Consider the following 20,898-nt stretch of genomic DNA (forward strand, 5'->3'; position numbering starts at 1 on the left):
CAATATTCATCAGATTTGTAAGCAGGGTGGGCTTGGATCCTCTTCCAGAAAGAGCTACTTTTTGGATATTCATTCTAAGGAGTTTACATGTTTTGTGCTGTTTGTCTTCGTGGCTTTCCTAGGTCGCAGATATCAAGAAAGTCAACAACTTGATCAGAGAACAAGACTTATATGCTTTGAAATCTATTAAGATTCCAGTGAAAAATCATGGGATCCTTACAGAGACCCACAGAGAACTCAGATCCCTCCTGAGCCCATGCTCAGAGACCAGAGTGACCTTCGAGGAGCAGCCAGACCCAGATAGAGCAGCTGTAGGCGCCGGTGCCCTCTCCAGCCCACTGACAGATTTCTTTAAGGGCATTGACGAGAATATTGAGCGCGTGGTGCAGTCAGAAATCTTTTTAAATGAAAGTTACTCGGCAGAGACCTCCAATCAGCCGCTGCTCCCGACTTCTCCAAAGACCCCCACGAAGGGTGCCGACTGTGGAATTCAGTGGTGGAATGCCGTTTTTATCATGCTTCTAATTGGGATTGTTTTTACCAGTGTTATAATTGGTCTATTTTAAAATACAAGCTACTGGCGAGATCCCCAGTAGCTTGAACATAACTGCTGTCCCCAATGGCTCGATGAGCGTGAGTGCAGTTCCAGGGCAAGCCCCCAGATTAGCAGTTCCAGTGCCAACTGTCCCCTCTGCAGACAGCCAGTTCAGTCAAACCACCCAGGCAGGGAACTAGCTCTTGTTTATAAAGAATCAGGCAGTGTGAGCATTTGGCCTCTTAATGTTGATCACCTGACATCGGTCATATCCTAGGGTGCTGCCTTTCCTTTTCTATGACCTACGGACATGTCTCAGAAGCCGCTGTGTATTCTCCAGGAACATTTGACCCTGGGGAATAGGCTGACCTAATCCAAGGCTGTGGGAGCCAAAACATGCGCCCCCCTGCTATCCCCCTACATCCAGAGGTACAGTAAGGGACATTTGCATGTGACACATGCTATGTCTTGAAGGTATATAGTGGACTGGCACTGCATGGGCCCCCAAGTTGGAAGTGTTTGGAAGTTGAGGAGCAGCATTGGACCTTCACTGTGGGAGCCTCTGACGTCAGCTTTGGTCACTTTGCTGTTTGCAGTGTCTTCTGCCGTGACACGTGGTGCTCTTTGTCTCCCTGACAAAGGTGCTGTCCAGCAGTGGTGAATATCACCCTGTTTTGGAGTATGACTGAATTATAATTAGCTCTATTTCATATTTGTCCCACCAGTTGGCCTTTTTGAGGCAACGTCACTTCTAGGATCAAAAAAGGCCTGAATCTGAATTGCTCTAATACTGAATAAATGGCAGGTGTGTACCTTGTACTTCTAGAACTACTTAGGGGTACACAGGCTTGCTTTAAGCTGCTGCATGGTATGGCCAGCACTTCCTGGCTAGATCATTTGGAGCTTTTGCTCAGTTTCTTCTGAAGAGCATCCCCACTGCAGTGGCTAATCAGATTTCCCAAGTTAGCATTTTTGGGAAGAATTCGTGCTGCCCAGTGCCTGATGCTGAGTAGGTGCAGAGAGAAAGAGGAGTGCCTATCGCCAGGGTTTCAACACGTGGCACATATAAGGCCAGACAGTCAATGCCAGTCGCCAGTCTGGCATTTCTGAGAGCAGCAGCCCCTGGAGGTACTTGGAAGGGAGATATAGGGAGAATGGGCGTGCTTCCTGCTGCCTCCCTGACTCTAATCTTGGGAAGTCTAGAGCCGTTGCCCCAGAATCAGGCTCAGTGTTTTTCTTTGTCTAAATACACTTTATATAGTGTAGCTCATAATGTTAAAAGACCAAACCACAAGCTCCCATCGGCTGGAGGTTTTCCCGTCTACACAGCAGGTGTCTGCTGCAACATGCTAGAGGCTCAAGGGAGGCCTGGGTCAGCCTCAGGCCTTGCAGGTGGAGCAGGGGTACACGAGGTGAGGGTGAAGGCCTGTTTGGCTGGAGCCCATCTTGGTCCCATGGAAGGGTGGAAATGGGCTTACATGGTTCGGAGGAGCCTGCCTTCAGGGAGGAAGACTGCACAAATGCTGAGCTTGGAGGTGGTTTATGTCCCTGGACACATCAGGCCTAGAGATGAACTGGGAAGATTTCTTCAAGTAAGAGGAAGGGAGTGTGGTGGCAAGAGTGCTTGAAATGGGCTTCTCATTTTTCTCCTCTCAGCTGTGTGGGGAACGATTTGCCCTGGGTTCAGTTGGTTGGTAAACTTAAAGTATCTTCAGAAGGAAATCCTTTCTTCAAAACCAAAATGGTCTTCAGGATAAAATGAACTTGTGGATCTTTGCTACAGGAACTGCTTTGATCATGTGAATGATTTTCCAGCCAGAAGGGTGCACTCACTGTGCCCCTGGAGGCCGCAGGTTTCTCTAATATATCATTAACTTCACCAGGCAGAGACCTACAGGGAAATGGCTTTTGCCGGGCAAAGAATAAATATATGTATCTCTTACTTTAAAAAAATGGAATAAAATAATTTCTTCTGTGAAGAAAAATTGAGGATTCTTTTTTTTTTTTTTAAACGGGGGTGGTAATTCAGAATTAAAAGATGTGTGACAATGTTGGAGAACATGGAGGTGCCCCTGTCCAGGGGTGTCCCCCCAGGGCTTGTGCTGCTCAAGGTCGAACAGGTGAAGAACAGAAGTGGTAAACCAGCAGGGTCTCACTGATTGGTCTGTACAATGTGCTTTAAAGTGGTTTTGTTTAGTATACACAAGAGATACCATGAAGCTTGTTTTTTACACATTTTACTACATTTATAGTGTCTTGGGAGTTAATGTTTTAAAGAAGTAATTAGAGGGGTGCCTGGGTGGCTCAGTGGGTTAAAGCCTCTGCCTTTGGCTCAGGTCATGATCCCAGGGTCCTGGGATCGAGCCCCGCATCGGGCTCTCTGCTCAGCAGGGAGCCTGCTTCCTCCTCTCTCTCTGCCTGCCTCTCTGCCTACTTGTGATCTCTGTCAAATAAAATCTTTTAAAGAAGTAATTAGATTTGATAGGAAATGTTCAGTCTTTTCATTGAACTGTAGTGCCCAATACTGTGGACACCTGGGGAATCTACGTCATCAGGAAAATGATGCTCCCGTTTTACCCTGGAGTGACAAGGCTGCAGAGACCAAGCCGAAGTCCAGGGTCACCCTGAGCAGGACTGCCCAGTCAAGGCCATGCCACAGTCCTTCCTCGGGAAGGTAGTTCTTTAAACTGCCTCTGTTAATAATGAAGTCTTCCTGGGGTTGAAGAAGAATGGTAAAGGTTCTTTTTCCTCTACATCCCTACCAGCATTTGTGATCTCTTGTCTTTTTGATGATAGCTATTCTAACAGACATGAGGGGATATCTCACTGTGGTTTTGATTTGCATTTCCCTAATGATCCGTGATGTGGAGCACCTTCCCATGTACCTGTTGGCCCTTTGTATAACTTCTATGGGAAAATATCTATTCAGGTGCTTTGCCATTTTAAAAAATTGTTACATTTCTTTCTTTTCACTGCTCAGTTGTGTGAGTTCCTGATGTATTTGGGCTGTTAACTCTTTATTGGATATATGGTTTGCAAATATTTTTTCCCATTCCGCAGGTTGTCTTCATTTCGTTGATTGTTTCTTTTACTATGAAGAAGGTTTTTAGTTTGATTTAGTCCCACTTGTTTATTTTTGCTTCTGTTGCTTATGCTTTTGGTGTTCTATCCAGAAAATCATTGCAAAGACAAGTGTCAAGAAGTTTACCATGAAGGAGCTTACATTCAAGTTGTTAATCCATTTTGAGTTAATTTGGGGGAGTGGAAAAAGATAGAGGTCTTTCATTTTTGTACACCTGAAAACCCATTTTCTTGGAACCATTTATTGAGGAGACTCTTCTCCATTGAGTTTTCTTGGCTCCCTTCTCAGTATGACTGTATAGGCACCGATCGATGTATTTCTGGGTTCTCGCTTCTGTTCTGCTGGTCTGTATCTGTTTTAATGCCATTACCACATGGTTTTGATAACTATAGCTTTATAATATAGCTTGAAATCGGGACGTGTTATGCCCCTGCTTTGTACTTCTTTCTCAGGTTTCCTTTGGCTATTCAGTCTTTTGTGCTTCCATATAAATTTTTAGGATTTTTTTGTACTTCTGTAAAATTTGCCATTGAAATCTTGATAGGGATAGCATTGAATCTATAGACGGTTTTAAGTAATATGAAAAGGTAAACAATATTCAGTTTTCCAGCCCATGAACACAGGATACCTTTCCATTTATTTTTATCTTTTTTCATAAGTGTCTTTTTGTAGTGTCCAGTATTCTTTCACCTCCTTGGTTAAATTTATTCTTAAATATTTGTTTCTGATGTTACTGCAAATGGAATCATTTTATTTCTTTTCAGGTCATTCATTGTTAGTGTATACACATGCTACTGATTGTTGTATGTTAATTTTGTATCCTGGAACTTTACCAAATTCATTGCTAGTTTTTGTTTTTTGGTTTTTGGTTTTTTTAATGGAGTCTTTAGGATTTTGTATACATAATCAAGTCATCTACAAATAGAGACAATTTTACTTACATTTTTTTTCCAATTTCCTGCTTTTTATTTTTTTTTTTTCTTGCCTGATCACTCTGGCTAGGGCTTCCAGGACTATGTTGAATAAGAGCAGTGAGAGTGAGCTTGTTTTTGTTACTGATCTTAGAGAAAAAGATTTCACCCTTTCATCATCAAGCATAATCTTAGCTGTGGCCTTGTCATATATAGCCATTGTAATGTTGAGCACATTCCTTCTACACCTAATTTGTTAAGAGTTTTTATCATGAATAGATTTTGAATTTTGTCAAATATTTTTTCTCTATCTATTGAGAGGATCATATGATTTTTGTCCTTCATTTTGTTAGTAAGGTGCATCACATTGATTGCATATGTTAAACCACCTTCTGGCCCTGAAATAAATCCCACTTGGTCATGGTGAATGATCTCTGTAATGTGCTGCTGAATTTGGTTTGCTGGTATTTTATTGAGAATTTGAGAATTGGCTTATAGTATTCTTTCCTAGCTTTGGTATCAGGTAGTGCCTGATACTTTTCTACCTTTGGTCAGGACTCATAAAATAAGTTTGGAAATGTTTCCTTTTTTTTAAGTTTGGGAAAAGTATTGGCATTAATTCTTCTTTAAATGTTTGGTAAAAGCCACTGTGAAACCATCTGGTCCTGGGTTTTTCTTTTTGGGCAGATTTTTGATTACTGATTCAATCTTTTTACTAGTATGGATCCATTCTGATTTTCTGTTTCTTCCTGATTCAGTCTTGGTAGATTATATATTTTTTAAAATTTTTCTATTTATTCTAGATTGTCCAGTTTGTAGGTGAATAGTTGTTCACAGTAGTCTCTTATGATCCTTTGTGTATTTGTGGTATCAGTTGTGATGTCTCCTTTTTCTTTTATAATTTTGTTGACTTGGGTCTTCTCTCTTTTTTCCTTGCTTAGTCGAGCTAAAGGTTTATCAGTTTTGTTTATCTTTTCAAAGAACCAGCTATTAGTTTTATTAATCTTTTCTATTGTGTTTCTATTCTCTATTTGATTTATCTGCTGTAATCTATTCTTTCCTTCTTTCTGCTAATGTTGGGTTTACTTTGTTCTTCTTTTTCTAGTTTCTTAAAATGTTAGATTGCTTATTTAAGATCTTTCTTGTTTCTTAATGTAGGTGCTTATTGCTATGAATTTTCTTCTATAAACTGCTTTCTGCACATATTATGTAAGTTTTGGTATGTTGTGTTTCCATTTTAGTTTGTCACAGGAGAGTATTTTATTTCCCTCTTTAATTTCCTCTTTGATCGATCTGTTGTTTAAGAGAGTGGTGTTTAGGGGTGCCTGGGGGCTCAGTTGGTTAAGCCTTTGCCTTTGGCTCAGGTCATGGTCTCAGGGTCTTGAAATGGAGCCCTGCAGGGAGTCTGCTTCCCCCTCTCTCTCTGCCTGCCTCTCTGACTACTTGTGATCTCTCTCTCTCTGTCAAATAAATAAATAAAATTAAAAAAAAAAGATAGAGTGGTGTTTAATTTCCATTTCTCCATGAATTTTCCTGTTTTCTTCCTGTTACTGATTTCCAGTTTCATATCATTGTGTTCAGAGAAGATACATGATATGATTTTAACCTTGAATTTTCTTTGACTTGTTTTGTGGCCAAATATATGGTCTGTCCTAGAAAATGTTTCATAGGCACTTGATAATAATGTATATTCTGTTGTAGGATAATAATGCTCTCTGTATATCTGTTAGGTCCTTTTGGTCTATACTGTTCAAATCCACTTTTTTTTTTAATTAATTCTCTGAATGATATATCCATTGTTGAAAGTGAGGTATTAAAGTCTCCAATAATTATTGTATTGCTGTTTGTTTTTCCTTTATCCTCTGTTTTATTCAGGTGCTCCAATGTTGAATGCATAAATACTTACATTTTATATCTTTTTGATGGATTGACCCCTTTATCTGTGTGTAATGACCTGTGTCTCTTACCATTTTTACTTTAAAATCTGTTCTGCTTGGTCTAAGTACAGCTACCCCTGTTTGGTTGTTTTTGTTTGGTTACTGTTTGCTTGAAGTATCGTTATCCATCTCTTCACTCACAGTCTGTGTATCTTTGAGGCTAAAGTGAGTTTCTGGTAGGCAACATATCATTGGGTCTTGTGGTTTTTCTTTTTTTTTTTCAATCTGTTCATCTATTTTATGTCTTTTGACTGAAAAATTTAATCCATTTATGTTTAAAGTAACTATTGATAGGTAAGGACTTACTGTTGCCATTTCATTGTTTTCTGACTGTTTTTTAGATCCATTGCTCCTTGTTTCTTCTCCTACTGTCTTGTTTGGTATTTTGGTGTCTTATGGTATCAGTATGCTTTGAATTCTTTATCATTTTTTTCTGTTTTATTTTTTGTTGTGATAACTACAGATTTTCTCTTTGTGGTTACCATGAGGCTAACATAAAGTATCAGAATTATGACAGCTTATTTTAAACTGATAACAATTTCTATAGCATTCCTAAACTATGCTTTTACTTCTGCTCTCCCTTATTTTAGTTTATCGATGCTAAAGTTTACATATTTTTTATATTGTGAAACAATAACATTGTAATTATGGTTGTTTTTACTACTATTTTTATTATTGATTTATTTATTTATTTTAAGATTTTATTTATTTAGTCATGAGAGACAGAGGGAGAGAGAGAAGCAGAGGCAGAGGGAGAGGCAGGTTCCCCAAGGAGCAAGGAGCCTGATGCGGAACTCGATCCCAGGATCCTGATGCGGGACTTGATCCCAGGACCCTGGGATCATGACCTGAGCCTAAGGCAGATTCTTCACCATCTGAGTCACCCAGGTGCCCTATATTTTATCTTTTAAATTAGAGCTGTAAATGAATTATGCATCACAATTACTGTTTTATAGAATCTAATTTTGACTATGTATTTACTGTTACCAGATAGTTTTATGTTACTTTCTTATGTTTTTATGACCTTAATCAGCATCCTTTGAATTCCACTAAAGAACTCCCTTTAACATTTCTTGGAAGGCAAGTTTAGTGGTGATGAAATCCCTCTGCTTTTGTTTGTTTTGGAAAGTATAGCTCTCCTTCATCTCTGGAGGACAACTTGCTGGGTATAGAACTCTTGGCTGACAGTTTTCTTTCTCTTTGAATATTATGAATATATCATCCCTGGCCTGAAATGTTCCTGTTGAGAAATCTGATGGTAGTCTTATGGGAATTACCTTGTGTGTAACTTCTCTCTTTTTTGTTGCTGCTTTTAAAGTTCTTTGTCTTTGACTTTTGACATTTTAATTACGATGTATCGCAGTGTAGCCTTATTCAGGTTCAACCAATTTACAGTCCTTTTGGCCTCGTGAAAATGGATGCCCATCTCTCTTTCCAGGTTTGGGAAGTTAGCAGCCATTGTTGTTTTAAATATACTTTCTGTCCTTTTCTCTTTCTCTTCTCCCTTTCTCTTCTCCATTTGTGTTCCTTAAGTCTTGTATGCTTTCTTCACTCTTCCTCATTTTTCTTTTCTTTTCTCTGGATAATTTCAAATATCCTCTCTTCTAGATCATTGATTCTATGGCCTTGTCAAGTCTGTTTTGAATCTCTCTATTAAATTCTTCAGTCATTGTATTTTTTTCAACTTTAGGATCTATCTCTTTTTTTAAATGGTTTCTTTTTCTTTGTTGAACTTGTTCTGTTCATGCATTGTTTTCTTAATTTGGTTTAGTTGTCTGTGTATTCTTATAGTTCACTAAACTTTTTAAAGAGGAATTTAGGGGATCATTCTGAATTCTTTGACAGTTAATAGATTTTCATTCATTAGGGTCAGTTATTGGAGCTTTATTAGTTTCCTTTGGCAGTGTCACCTGTATCTGATACTTTGTGATTCTTGATTACTGACATTGGTGTATACACATTTGAAAAGTTTTCTTTACAGGTTCTAGACTTTACAGGTGGTCAAGCCCTGCAAACTCCCCCATAGTCACCATGGGGCAAGTGTGGATGCTCTCAGGGAGGGGCCCACAATGCTGGGGGAGATGGATGTCCACCCTAAGCTCTCTTTTCCTTCTAGAGGAACAGTAGGCTATTGTTGTGCTGCTGTGCCAGCCTGAGTGAGGAGCAATGCAGTCGATGTGTAGCTAATTCTCTACCTTTCTAATGAGATCTGTCTTGGTCTCTGTGGTGCTTCAACCTCACCTCCATATTCTAGGATTCTTTCAGTGGTGTCTTGTCCATGAATAATTGTTATTGTTCTTGGGGGTGGGAAGGAGTAAAGTCAGGATTGATATATGTTGTCATCTTGAGGATGGGCAGAGGGAAGCAGGGAGAGAGAGAGAATCCTCAAGCAGACTCCCTGCTGGGCACGGAGCCTGATGCAGAGCTGGATCCCAGTACTCTGAGATCATGACCTGAGCTGAAATCAAGGGATAGATGCTCAATGGACTGAGCCACCCAGTTGCTTCAGGAAGCTTTTCTTAAAAGGGTTTGCTACCCACTTGTAGGTAAAATGCATGGGGCAATGCTGCCTGTTCCCTGTGGGTTTTTCCCCAGCTATGACCATAGCTTTCATGTTGCTTTTTATTTTTATTTTTTTGTTATTATTTATTTATTTTTGAAAGATTTTATTTACCTGAGAGAGTGCATGTGCACAAGCAGGGAGAGGGGCAGAGGGAGAAGCAGGGTCACCACTGAACACAGAGCCTGACACTGGGCTTGATCCCAACACCCTGAGCCAAAGTGAGCAGCTTAACTGACTGAGCCACCCAGGTCCCCTCATGTTGCTTTTTAAATGAGCAAAGAAGCTTCCCTCTCCTGGCCTGTCTTCTACCATTCCTTGAAAGCCTTTTCCTGACATAAGCCAGGAGTTCTTAGCAGAAATGTGTGTCTTAAAAAGTTACAACCATTTGTATATGAGATGGGGTTTTAAAGTGTTTGCTTTCCCTAGCAGGAGATCAGGGTATCTGTCCCTGTGCTTTGGCAGGTTCCCCACTTCCCCATACCTGGTGCCTAGAGGGAGTGGCAGAGAAGATGATGGGATGACCTCCTAGTAGACTAATGTATCTGTTTATTGAAGCAGTGTACTTGGAGCCCTGCACCAGCTGGGTGCTGGCTGGGGTGGTGCTGAGAGTTGAGGAAGGTTTGTCTGGAAGATATCAGCTGGGGGATGGTCACAGCTCCATGTAAGGCCTAGGCTGCCATGGCTGGAGTGTGGAGGGGAGAAGTGGAAAAAGAACTCAAGTTCCTGAACTGAGACAGTAGCCACTTGGGTTGGCAAGGCAGGAACCTGAGCTTGGCTATAGGAAGGACCCAAACAGATGTGAAGATTTCTCTTTGGGAAAAGACTGGGATGCAGTGCAGAATAAAAATAATCCTCATTTAAACCATGACACTCCCGAGATGCTAGATGATGCTCTAAGAGCTTTATCACCAACTCACTTCCTTACGGTGTCCTCAGGAGGTTGGCACTTACTCTTCCTGTTTTGTTAACGGAAAAATGAAGCTAAGATCATGTAACTTGCAAATGGGGATGTGGGAGTCCCACCCAGGCTAACTGGCTTGGGAACCTGGGGTCTTGAACCCCTTTGCTTGGGACTTTGCTGCTCTTTCCCTCCCAAAACAGGGTTTTAGGAGGAGGCAGAATTGAGAGAAGAGAAGCAAGAGAAGAACTGAGAAAATATCTTCTGGTCCCCAATGTGCTACTGGCCACACCTGTTAAGACGTTAGATCCCTGCCTTCACCTGAGGGAGAACTGTGGAATCAGAATTTACCTGCCTATTTCCTGGGTGGTGCCAGTGAGCCAGGCTCCTTGACTCTGAGAAATAAACCTCATTTGTGTCAGTAAAGGAAACTTCCCCGAAACTTAGCCATTTCCCCGAAATACTTAACACCTTAGGACAAGGTTCCTCGAAGCTTATTTTCAGAGAGGAGGGCCAGTAAGGGCATAGGGAGTGGTGAGAGGGGGAAGGTACAGGATCCATTTTTGTCTGTTCTCCAGGAGCCACCTGGGTATGACAGCTTCTGAGGAGAGATGGGCCACTCTCCCTGCCCCCTGCGTGGTCAGGCCCCACAGCCCTGGGAAGGATTGGCATGGCGGTGATGTGCAGAACCTACCTGGGCCCTGGGCCCTCTTCCATCCCTCCCTTTTTTCTGTAGGATTCCCAAGGGACAACTACAGCAGTGCTCTGGGGAGGGGCTCTGATCACAGGGAGACCTTCCCAGAACTTTAGGAAATACTGTTATTTTGAATCCCACTGGCCACCCCGAGTAAGGAACATGTGTTACCATTCATTCATTCATTCATTCACAAACTTTCAGAGCACCTATTATATGCCAAGAGGGTATGTGAAAGCAAGGCATTGGCCCTGCCCTCAAGGTGCTTCTAATCTGGGGGGAAAGGTAAAATTTATATTAAGGGCGCTGATGTGGTAAAACGTGCTGGGCCTTGTGAGAAGGTAATAGATAAGAAGATTCATGGTGGATAAAACAAGAAAGATTTTCTAGAGAAGATGGCATTTCCTTAGGTGACACCTGAAGTTGGAGGCGGGGGAGCTATCTTTCGATATCCTGTCTTCATTTTCTTTTGATATACACTTAGAAATGGGATTGCCTGGTCATATGGTAGTTTTATTTTTAATTTTTCGAGGAACGTCCATGCCATTTTCCATAATGACTGAAACAACTTATGCTCCCACCAACAGAGCACAAGGGTTCTATTTTCTCCACACCCTTACCCTTGTTCCCTCTTTTTGCTGAAGGTGAGATGATACCTCATTTTGGTTTTGATTTACGTTTTCCTGATGAGTAGTGATGTTGAGCATCTTTTCATGTACCCGTTTGTCATCCTTATGTCTTCTTTAGGAAAATGTCTACTTAGATCCTCTGCCCATTTTTAAATCAGATGGTTTGTTTTTATACTATTGAACTGTATGTGTTTTTATGTATTTTGGTTATTACCCCTTATCAGCTATGTGGTTTGCGAATATTTTCTCCCATTCGTATTCCCATTTCTTCTCCCATTCCCATTTCATTTTGTTGTGTCTTTTGCTTTTTAGTTTGATGTTGTCCCACTTGTTGATTGTGGCTTTTGATGTTTGTACTTTTGGTGTCAAATCCAAAAACTCATTGCCAAGACCAATTTTAAGGAGCTTTTTCCCTGTGTTTATTTGTAGAAGTTTTATGGTATCAGGTCTTATGTGTAAGTCTGATCCATTTTGAGTCAATTTTTGTGAACGTGTAAGATAGAGACACACCGTCATTCTTCCGCATGTGGTCATCCAGTTTTCCCCACAGATCTTCTTTCTGTCCTTTCCCCAGTATTCCTGGCTCCCTTGTCAATAGTTGTTGACTCTATATGCAGGAGGTTTTTGTTTTGTTTTGTTTTTTCCTTTGTCTGGGCTCTCAATTCTGTTCGGTTGACATATGTGCCTGTTATTTTGACGATGGTGGCTTGGAGAATAGGTTGAAATCAGGAAATGTGATGCCTGCAGGTTTGTTCTTTCTCAGAATTGGTTTGGCTGTTCAAGGTCTTTTGTGGATCCATATAGACTTCAGGACTGTTTTTTCTATTTCTTTGAAAATGTCATGGGGATGTTTTTTTACAGTTTACACTGGATCTATAAATGGCTTTGGGTCGTATGGACATTTTAACAATGTCCTTTCCATCCATAAACACAGGTTACTGTTACATTTCCTTGTGTCTTCTTCAGTTTCTTGCATCAAAGTCATAGTTTTCACCATATAAAACTTTTACCTTTCTGGTTAGATTTATTCCTAAGTATTGTTTTAAATGCTAATATAAATAGGATTATTTTGCTTCTTTTTCAGATATTTTGTTGTTAATGCTAAAAACTGTTTTCTGTATGTTTATTTTGTATCCTGCAACTTTACTGAATTTGTCCATTCTGGCAGTTTTTTGGTTGTGTCTTTAGAATTTTGTGTATATAAGATCATATCATTCATAAGCAAAGGCAGTTTCCCTTCTTTTCTTATTTGGATGCCTTTTACTTTTTTTTTAAATTTTATTTATTTATTTGACAGAGAGAGATTTCAAGTAGGCAGAGAGAGAGAGAGAGGAGTAAGCAGGCACCCTGCTGAGCAGAGAACCCGATGCAGAGCTCGATCCCAGGACCTTGAGATCATGACCTGAGCTGAAGGCAGCGGCTTAACCCACTGAGCCACCCAGGTGCCCTGCCTTTTACTTTTTTTAACTGATTGGCTATGAGTGGTGACAGTAGGTATCATTGTGTTGTTCCTGACCTTAGAGGAAAAGTTTCCAGCTTTCACCATTACGATGTTGGCTATGGGTTTGTCATATGTGGCCTTTGTTGTGTTGAGGTGTCTTTCTCCTATACTTAATTAGTTGACCATTTTTATCATGAAAGGTTGTTGTATTTATAAAATGCCGTTTTTCCACCTGTTGATATGTCAGATGATTTTTTTTTCTCTTTCTGTTACTGTGTCTCACAGTCACCCATTGATTTGTGTGTGTGGAACTGCCTTGCATTCCAGGGACAGATCCCACTGGATGGTGAGTGGTTCTTTAATGTGCTGTGTGCTAATTAATTTGGTTTGCTAATATTTTGATGAGGATTTTTGCATCTATATTAATCAAGTATATTTGTTTGTAGTTTTCTTGTCTTATAGGCTCCTTATCTGGCTTTGGTATCAGGTAATGCTGGCCATGTAAAATAAGTTTGGGAGTTCCTTCTCTTTATTTTTTGGATAGTTTGAGAAAGACCGTCACTGACTCTTCTTTAAACATTTGGTAGAATTTGCGACAATGTGGATGGAACTAGAGAGTATTATGCTTAGTGAAATAAGTCAATTGGAGAAAGACAACTATCACATGATCTCCCTGTTATGAGGAAGTGGTGATGCAATGTGAAGGGGTTTGGGAGGTAGGAAAAGAATAAATGAAACAAGATGGGATCAGGAGGGAGACAAACCATAAGAGACTCTTAATGTCACAAAACTAAGGGTTGCTGCAGGGGAGGGAAGGGAGGGAGAGGATGGTGGGGTTATGGACATTGGGGAGGGTATGTGCTATGGTGAGTGCTGTGAAGTGTGTAAACCTGGCAATTCACAGGCCTGTACCCCTGGGGCTAATAATATATCATATGTTTATAAAAAAATAAAAAAAATTATAATAAATATTTGGTAGAATTCATTAGTGAAAGTATCTGGTCCTATACGTTTCTGTGTTGGGAGGTAGGAAATGTGTGTGTGTGTGTGTGTGTGTGTGTGTTGGGACGTTTTGATTACTGATTCAATCTCCTTACGTGATACTTGTCTGCTCAGATTTTCAAATTCTTCACATTTTTTTGAACAGCTCTTAGTTTCATTGATCTTTTTAATTATTTTTCTTGTCTCTATTTCATCTATTTTTAAATTTTCTTCCTTTTACTAAATTTGGGCTTAGTTCTTTCTCTAGTGCCTTGACCTGTAAATTGAGGTGGTTGATGCTTTCTTGTGTGTTGATGTAGGTATTTGTGAATTTTTCCTGTAGCAGTACCCTTTGATTCCCTTCTCATCTTATGTGTATCTGTTGTAGATTTTTTGTTTTTATAAACTTTCCTCTTAGAACTACTCTTGCAGTGTCCCCTAGCTTTTGATATCTTGTGCTTTCATTCCTATTTGTTTCAAGATACTTCTTGATTTTTCTTTTGATTTCTTCTTTGGCCTATATTCAGGAGCATGTTTTGTAGTCTCCATATATTTGTTGTATTTCTAGCTTTCCTCCTGTTATTTATTAATTTCTGGTTCCATACCACTATAGTCAGAAAAGATACTTGGGTTTTTTTCAGTCTTTTAAAATTTGCTAAGACTTTTTTTTTTTTTTTTAATGACCTACATGTGATGTATTCTGGAAAATGTTCTGTATGCACTTGAGAAGAATGTGTATTCTGCTGCTGTTAGTTGGCCTGTTTATACGTGTTAGGTCCATTTGTTCTAAAGTATAGTTCAAGTGCAGTGCTTTCTCACCGGTTTTCTATCTAGATGATCTTGTGTTGATACGTAGGGTACTGAATTTCCTTTCTATTATTGTGTTATCTGTTTTTTCCTTCAAATCTGTTAGAATTTGCTTAATGTAATTCAGGTGCTCTAAAGTTGGGTGCATATAGTTGATGATTTTTGTATCTTGATGAATTGACCCCCTTATCACTCACTATGCAGTGACCATCTTTGTCACTTTAACTGTTTTTGGCTTAATGTCAGTTTTGTCTGGTATTAGTATAACTACCCATATTCTTTTGGCTTCTGTTTGCATGGGGTAGCTTTTGCCATTCCTTTGATTTTATGTGTGTCCTTAGAGCTGAGGTGAGTCCCTGGTAGCATATAATAGGGTATTATTTTTTTTAATCCTGGCAGTAAGTCTGCATTTTGATTGGAGAATTTGGTCCCTTAACATTTACAGTAATTATTGGCAGGTAAGGACTTACAAATGCCACTTTATTATCTTCTGGCTGTATATATTTCCATTTTCCTTTTCCTCTTGTTGCCTCCCTGTGTAAATAAGAGATTTTTGGTATCAGTATACTTTGATTCCCTTCTTATCTTATGTGTGTCTGTTGTAGTTTTTTGGTTTTGGAGTTCCCATGAGGTTTGCATAACAAATCTTATAGATATCAGTGTATTTTATGCTAATAATAATTTGATTGCATATTAAAAAAATCTATCCTTTTCTCCCCCATTTTATATTTTTGATGACACTATTTACATTGTTAATGGTGTATCCATTAACAAACTGTCAAAGCTATACCTAGGTTTCATACCTTTGGCTTTTAATCTTTAGGTGAATCTTTACCTAGCACAATGCCATATTAATAGTGTTAAGGTATTCTAAGTCTGACTCTACACCAGTGTGTTATATATTTCTATGTTTTCAAGCTACTAATTAGTGTCCTTTTGTTTCAGTTTGAGGAAATCCTTTTAGCATTTTTTTAATTTTTTAAAGAATTCTATTTAAAGTGGGCTCATTACTATTTTATGATCCAATATAAAATAAATACTATTTATTTTAACTTGGAAAGGAGCTCAACATAGGGCTTGAACTCACAACACTGAGATCAAGGCCCAAGCTGAGATCAAGTCAAACACTTAATCGACTAAGCCACCCAGGCACCGCCCACTTTCAGCATTTCTTGTGTAGTTTAGTGGCAAAAGTTTAGCAGCTTTTATTAGGGGAAGATTTTATTATTTATTTTTATATGTGTATTATTATTATTGTATGTTTATTGTTATTTAGCATTTCTTATAATGTAGTTTACTGGCAAGAGTTTAGCAGGTTTTGTTTTTTAGGGAAAAATTTAATTATTTCACTTTCATTTCTGATGGACAGCTTTGCTGGGTAAAGTATTTTGGCTGGCAGTTTTTCTCTCAGCAATACCTGCATCTCTGTTTCTTTGGGTCCCGTTACTGGACTCCCCTTTGGTAGAGACATGTTTCCCTCACGTCTTCCAGACTTTATGGATTGCTTTTGGTTAGAGAAGACTTTCACTTGCATATGGGGGAGCGCAAATCGCCTTGTGACCAGGTCTAGTGGTGCAGGGCAACAGTTGCAGGAGTGTTCAGTAGCAGTAGGTTCAGTTGGGGCATGATGGCTCTTTGGCTCAAGCCACTGGGGTCCACACTGTTGGTAACAGTGTTCTTGGTGATCACTGCAGGTGTCTGCAGCACCTGTAAGGGCTATTGGGCTTCTCAGCCTCTAGAACCAGTTAGTAGCTAGGGACCAGAGCAGGCAGCATTAGTGGCTAGGGCCAGTGGTGTTCACACTCGACTGTGAGGGGCCAGATATAGGCCCCTTGGTAGTGGCAGAGGTCACTTGCTGATAAAGTTGTCGTGATGGGGTCAGGGCAGGTAGCAAGGGCTAGGGCCAACTGGGGGCTCCCTGGCATTGGCAGAGGACCCGAGTGTCTGTGTGCTGCCCTAGAACTTGACCCTCTACCCCTGGGTGTGCATATTGCAGTGGAGGTCGGGGACAGGTGTCAGGCTGCAGAAAAGGAGGTGGAGGGCATGCAGGCCCTTGGCCAGAGGGACTCATTCTAGCTGCAAGTGGGCATGGTGGTGCTGGCCAGTAACGGAAGGCAGGGCTCCCCGGTGGCTGTGCTGGGGGCATGCACACTGGAGGAGCTAGTTACAGGTGGCCGTGCTGATGCTGGCCTGCACCGGAAGGCGGGCTTAGTAGTCCTGGAAGAGCGTCAGCTTCCTGGTTCTGATAGTGGAATGACAGTTATGTCAATGTTAACTGTCGGGAAGGTGGGTGCAGGATATATGGAAACGATGATTTCTGCAGCTTTTATGTAAGTTAGAAGTAAGTTCAAAGTAAAGTTTAAAAAAAGCTTAAAAGGGGGAGTGGGGCGGGGTGGGAGGGTAGTTTACAGTGAAACCAATTAGTACAACTGTGATTTTGATTTTCTTCCCCAGCTGCCTTCAGCTGCTTTGGTAGAGAGTGAGCAGGCAGATGATGTCAGGAAGTGACTGAAGTCTAAGCATTCTCTAAAGCTGGGTGAGCTCGTGTCAGTCTGGGTCGTCTGGAAGCAGAAGCAGATGGGAGTTGGGAGTGCAGATGATTCCTTGCAGGAGGGAAGGGGCGTAGCCCAGCTGTGTGCAGTCATTGGCTGGGGGCTGGCTGAGAAGAGCGTGTCCTCAGCTCACACCCTGTGACAGCTGGGGCACAGGGCTCACCTCTCCCACACTGGGCTCAGCGGTGTCTGCGGTGTGATGGCGCGAGTCCACGGGCCCCTGAGGAGCCCCTCTCCTTAATGTTCCAGGCACCTCTCCGGAACCCCCTTTCTGTGGAGGACAGGAAAACACAACCGGTTTCCTCGGTCCCATGCCTAGGTGGTGCTTTGACCCCTGCCGAGCGACTGGCCGGGCACATGAGAGCAGGCCGGGGCCACCCGGCTGGCGGAGAGTTCCAAACGAAAACTCTTCTTCGAGGCAGGTGCCAGGCAGCATCAGCTTAAAAGCAGGCTCCAGGCTAGCGGAGGGCGCCCGTGGGAGCGAGCCTGGAAATCGCGATGAATTGATTTTAAGCAGCTGCAGCTGTGATCAGACTATTTTTAGCCACGGGACTCAAGCAGCTTTCAAAACCTGCTAATAGGAGCCTCACTGGAGCCAGCGAGTAAAACCAGCACAAAAATTTAGCTTTTAATCTAACTGACAGCAAGAATGTGCTCCGTTACAAGCTGGCTTAAAAGGCAAATCCAAGGAAGAGAGCGCTTGCCACTGCCAAGTTTAAGGTAAGTTTTCACACCTGTCATTTTTGAAATGAATTCATTCAGTAAATCTGTCCTCTGCTGCGGCTCGCTCAGTATTGGGTGTGCATTTTGGGTAGACCGAGTCGCTATCCTCAGAGCCTGTTTAGCAGTAACTCGCCCTCTCCCCCCGCCGGTATATCCTGCGGGCAGTGCGGCAGCGCCTGAGAGGGCCGGCCCCATCCACGCCGGCTGCAGTGACGGGCCAGGCTGGCCGAGCTGGGCCCCGGATCGCCCCCTGCCTCCTGCAGGGACCCGGGTAGCCCAGGAAGGGAAGCCTCAGGAGCAGCTGTGGGCGAGGCTGGTGAGCTGCCTCCGCAGCTTCCTTGACCAAACCTCAAAGTAGGTAAAGGGGATCTTGGGCAGGAAGAGGCCTGTGAGGGGAAGGGACAGGAGAAGCATTTGGGGGCGGGGCCAGCGGAGGACTGGCAGCAAACATGACAGAGTCTGGAGTACACAGGAAAAGCCAGTCCGTCTTTACTGTAGTGAGTGCAGGATACAAATAGTTTACAACAACCTCTAGCATTTTCTTAACCATTTGATAAAAAGTTCACTATAATATTTATTGTATAATGAAGAAAGAACAACACATTCAGGGAAAAATTGAGATTAACTTATTTTTCTTAAAAGGTTCATCTCAAGGATGGCAACAAAGTCCAGCTTGTGCCGCCAAACGGTTTTACATGATCAAACCGTGTACAGCTTCTTGTGTGAACTGTTGACTACAAACATTTACCAAATACATAAATCTCTTTTTTAAAAAGCCATTTTAAATATAGCAAAGCAGTGTCTTCTTGCACAGCAAAGTGAAGAAAGTTTCTACAGAGAAATAAAAGTTTTACATTTGTAAAATCTTTTTCACATTCTAATCATCTAGCTTCTTATGATCCAATGCCAGGAGTTTTCTGGTTCCTTATTTACTATGTATTTTTTGTGCGCATGATGGTTAATACAGAAAATAGGTTAATGCTTTATTAGTTGTCCTTACAGTTAAACGAAATGGTAAAACATATATTGTTCTTTTCGAACAAACCCCTGATTTAGTCTCTAACACAATGGACATAATTAGGGCTCAAAAGATGGAGTTTTGATTGGGACCATCTGCAGACATACAATGGTGACTCTCACTCAATGCAGGACGGTTCACGCACTGATGGAAGGACAGCTGTTGGAAACCGTACTTGAGCCAGTGCGGTGTCCTCTAAGCTTTTTTTTTTTTTTTTTGTCTTTTATTAATACTTCATCTGAAGGATAAAATTTTTTGGTGATGGTGTGATACAAAACACACGAGTCTAAAACGGTAAGAAAAGTCAGTTCTAAAGAAACACCATTCGTGTCTTCCCCACTCTGAGTTGGTTTCCACCAGGAGATGTGCATGTGTATGTGGTGTTTGTATATGGAGTCTGGGTGAGGGTGTCTGTCAAGTCCACACGCTCCAGGTCACACTGGGCAGACAGGAAAAGGGTTAACAGTCAAATATTCACTTTCTGAAAACGGAATACATTGTTACTTGGTCAGTGTAATTGAAATACAAACTCCGAGCCTCGTGTAATAGTATTTTAGAAAACAGTAGCTGTACTGATTATAAACCTGCATAGAAAGAAAGACTATTGAGATACAGTCAGAAAAGCCATCTCATAAGGCACACAAGAAAATAGACAGTAAATGCGAATGTGGTAACTCCTATTCTAATGTACAGCAGAAGTTCATGAACGTGCATGAAGAGTAAGGGAAGAATCACTTAACACTTTCAAAGCTATAAATGGTTTACAAAGTGGTAAGGATTATCTTGGAAATTCAGTGTCGGGAGACTGTCTTGTCTCAATCAGGTGTGACCTTACAAAGAAACGTCCTGGTATGCAGTTCAGTAAAGTAAGTACGTTTGAAAGAGAAACTAATCCTTTCTGAACAAGAGCCCAAGGGCCATCCTGCTGAGAGGAGACAGCATGTCACCTTCCCTTTTTTTGGCCTCTCAAAATTTACTACCCGAACTGTTACTAAAACCGAATTCCATTTTGTAGCTGTGAACACCACAGGTTTCCCCTGTACCTAATACCTATTATGTGTCAGTCAGGAAGTCTGGCTGATGATTTGTCACAAATAGCATATGAGGAAAATGTCAGAAGTGAGGCAATTTAGGGGGAAAAGCAAAACCTAAGTAAAAAATTGTAGGTAGCTGCTCAACATTAAGTTTAAAATACAAAATAGCAGCAGTTTTTAAACCCTTATTTTGAGTTTCTCAGGAAAGGGAGTATTTAAAAATCTACGATGAAAGATATACAGGACTTTGAATTTTGTTTGTGGCACAATCCCAGGAAATGGACGAACCTGCCCTTCAGCCCCGCTGTCTCGGTAAGAGGGAGGCTGCGCTCAGAGGTGGAGCAGGGCGCGGCCCGGGTTTCAGGAGGACGGCGCGCCGTGCCAGCCAGCGGTGTGCCCGTGAGAGAATTTCTCCCCACACCGAAGTGCCATTTCAATGCACAGAGAGCTCAGAATGGTAGTATTTTGTAACCAGCTGCATCATTCTATTTTAGAGGGGCCAGGAAGAAAGATCCCTTTCCCCACAAGTATTTTTCCCTAATCATTTACCACTTATAAAACCTTTGTGCTGGTCTACTATTTTGCCATGTTCTTTAATATTAAATTAAGTCAGCTTTTTCTACTATATTTTTTTCCTCACAAAAGGCAAGTTTTAAATAATGCCTTAAATCTGTTACAACACATTTTATATTTATGCAAGATGAACTTAACACCAGTTTTTTTTTGCCACTTTGCTATTTATGTACACATATAAAATATATTATGGTATTCAACCCATACAGCACAAAGATTACAACGTAACATCACACATTCACCACGAGTGAGAGGAGAAACCCCTTTATATAATCTTCTGAAAAGACTGGGCTAATAATTAAAATCCAAAGTACAGTATATTTAACAAAGTAGTAAATATTAAACAGTGAATACTCTACTTAATAAGGATCTCACCTTTTCCCCCCAAATTGGCGGCAATCCACAAAAATATACTTTTTAATCTGGTGACCATACAATACATAGGTACTTACATCAAAGGTGATAATATATTTAAGATGCTATATACACAAAAGAGTTTGGCTCAACTTTTAATTTACAT

At 41.0% G+C, this 20,898-nt stretch overlaps 1 protein-coding gene and 1 pseudogene across 2 annotated transcripts in view; both read left to right on the forward strand.

The window, feature by feature from the left end:
* LOC309868119 (lysM and putative peptidoglycan-binding domain-containing protein 4 pseudogene) overlaps nucleotides 1–735 on the forward strand; it is a 6,249-nt pseudogene extending 5,514 nt beyond the window's left edge. Inside the window, exon 3 of the transcript in view lies at nucleotides 123–735. The product of the transcript in view is annotated as a lysM and putative peptidoglycan-binding domain-containing protein 4 pseudogene (transcript). The remainder of the gene's footprint in view (nucleotides 1–122) is intronic.
* Nucleotides 1–20,898, forward strand: part of LOC309867654 (multiple C2 and transmembrane domain-containing protein 2-like) — a 184,589-nt gene that overhangs the window by 69,431 nt on the left and 94,260 nt on the right. The window lies entirely within an intron of this gene.

The sequence above is a fragment of the Mustela nivalis genome (genome assembly GCF_964662115.1).
Source record: "Mustela nivalis genome assembly, chromosome: 6".
NCBI lineage: Eukaryota > Metazoa > Chordata > Mammalia > Carnivora > Mustelidae > Mustela > Mustela nivalis.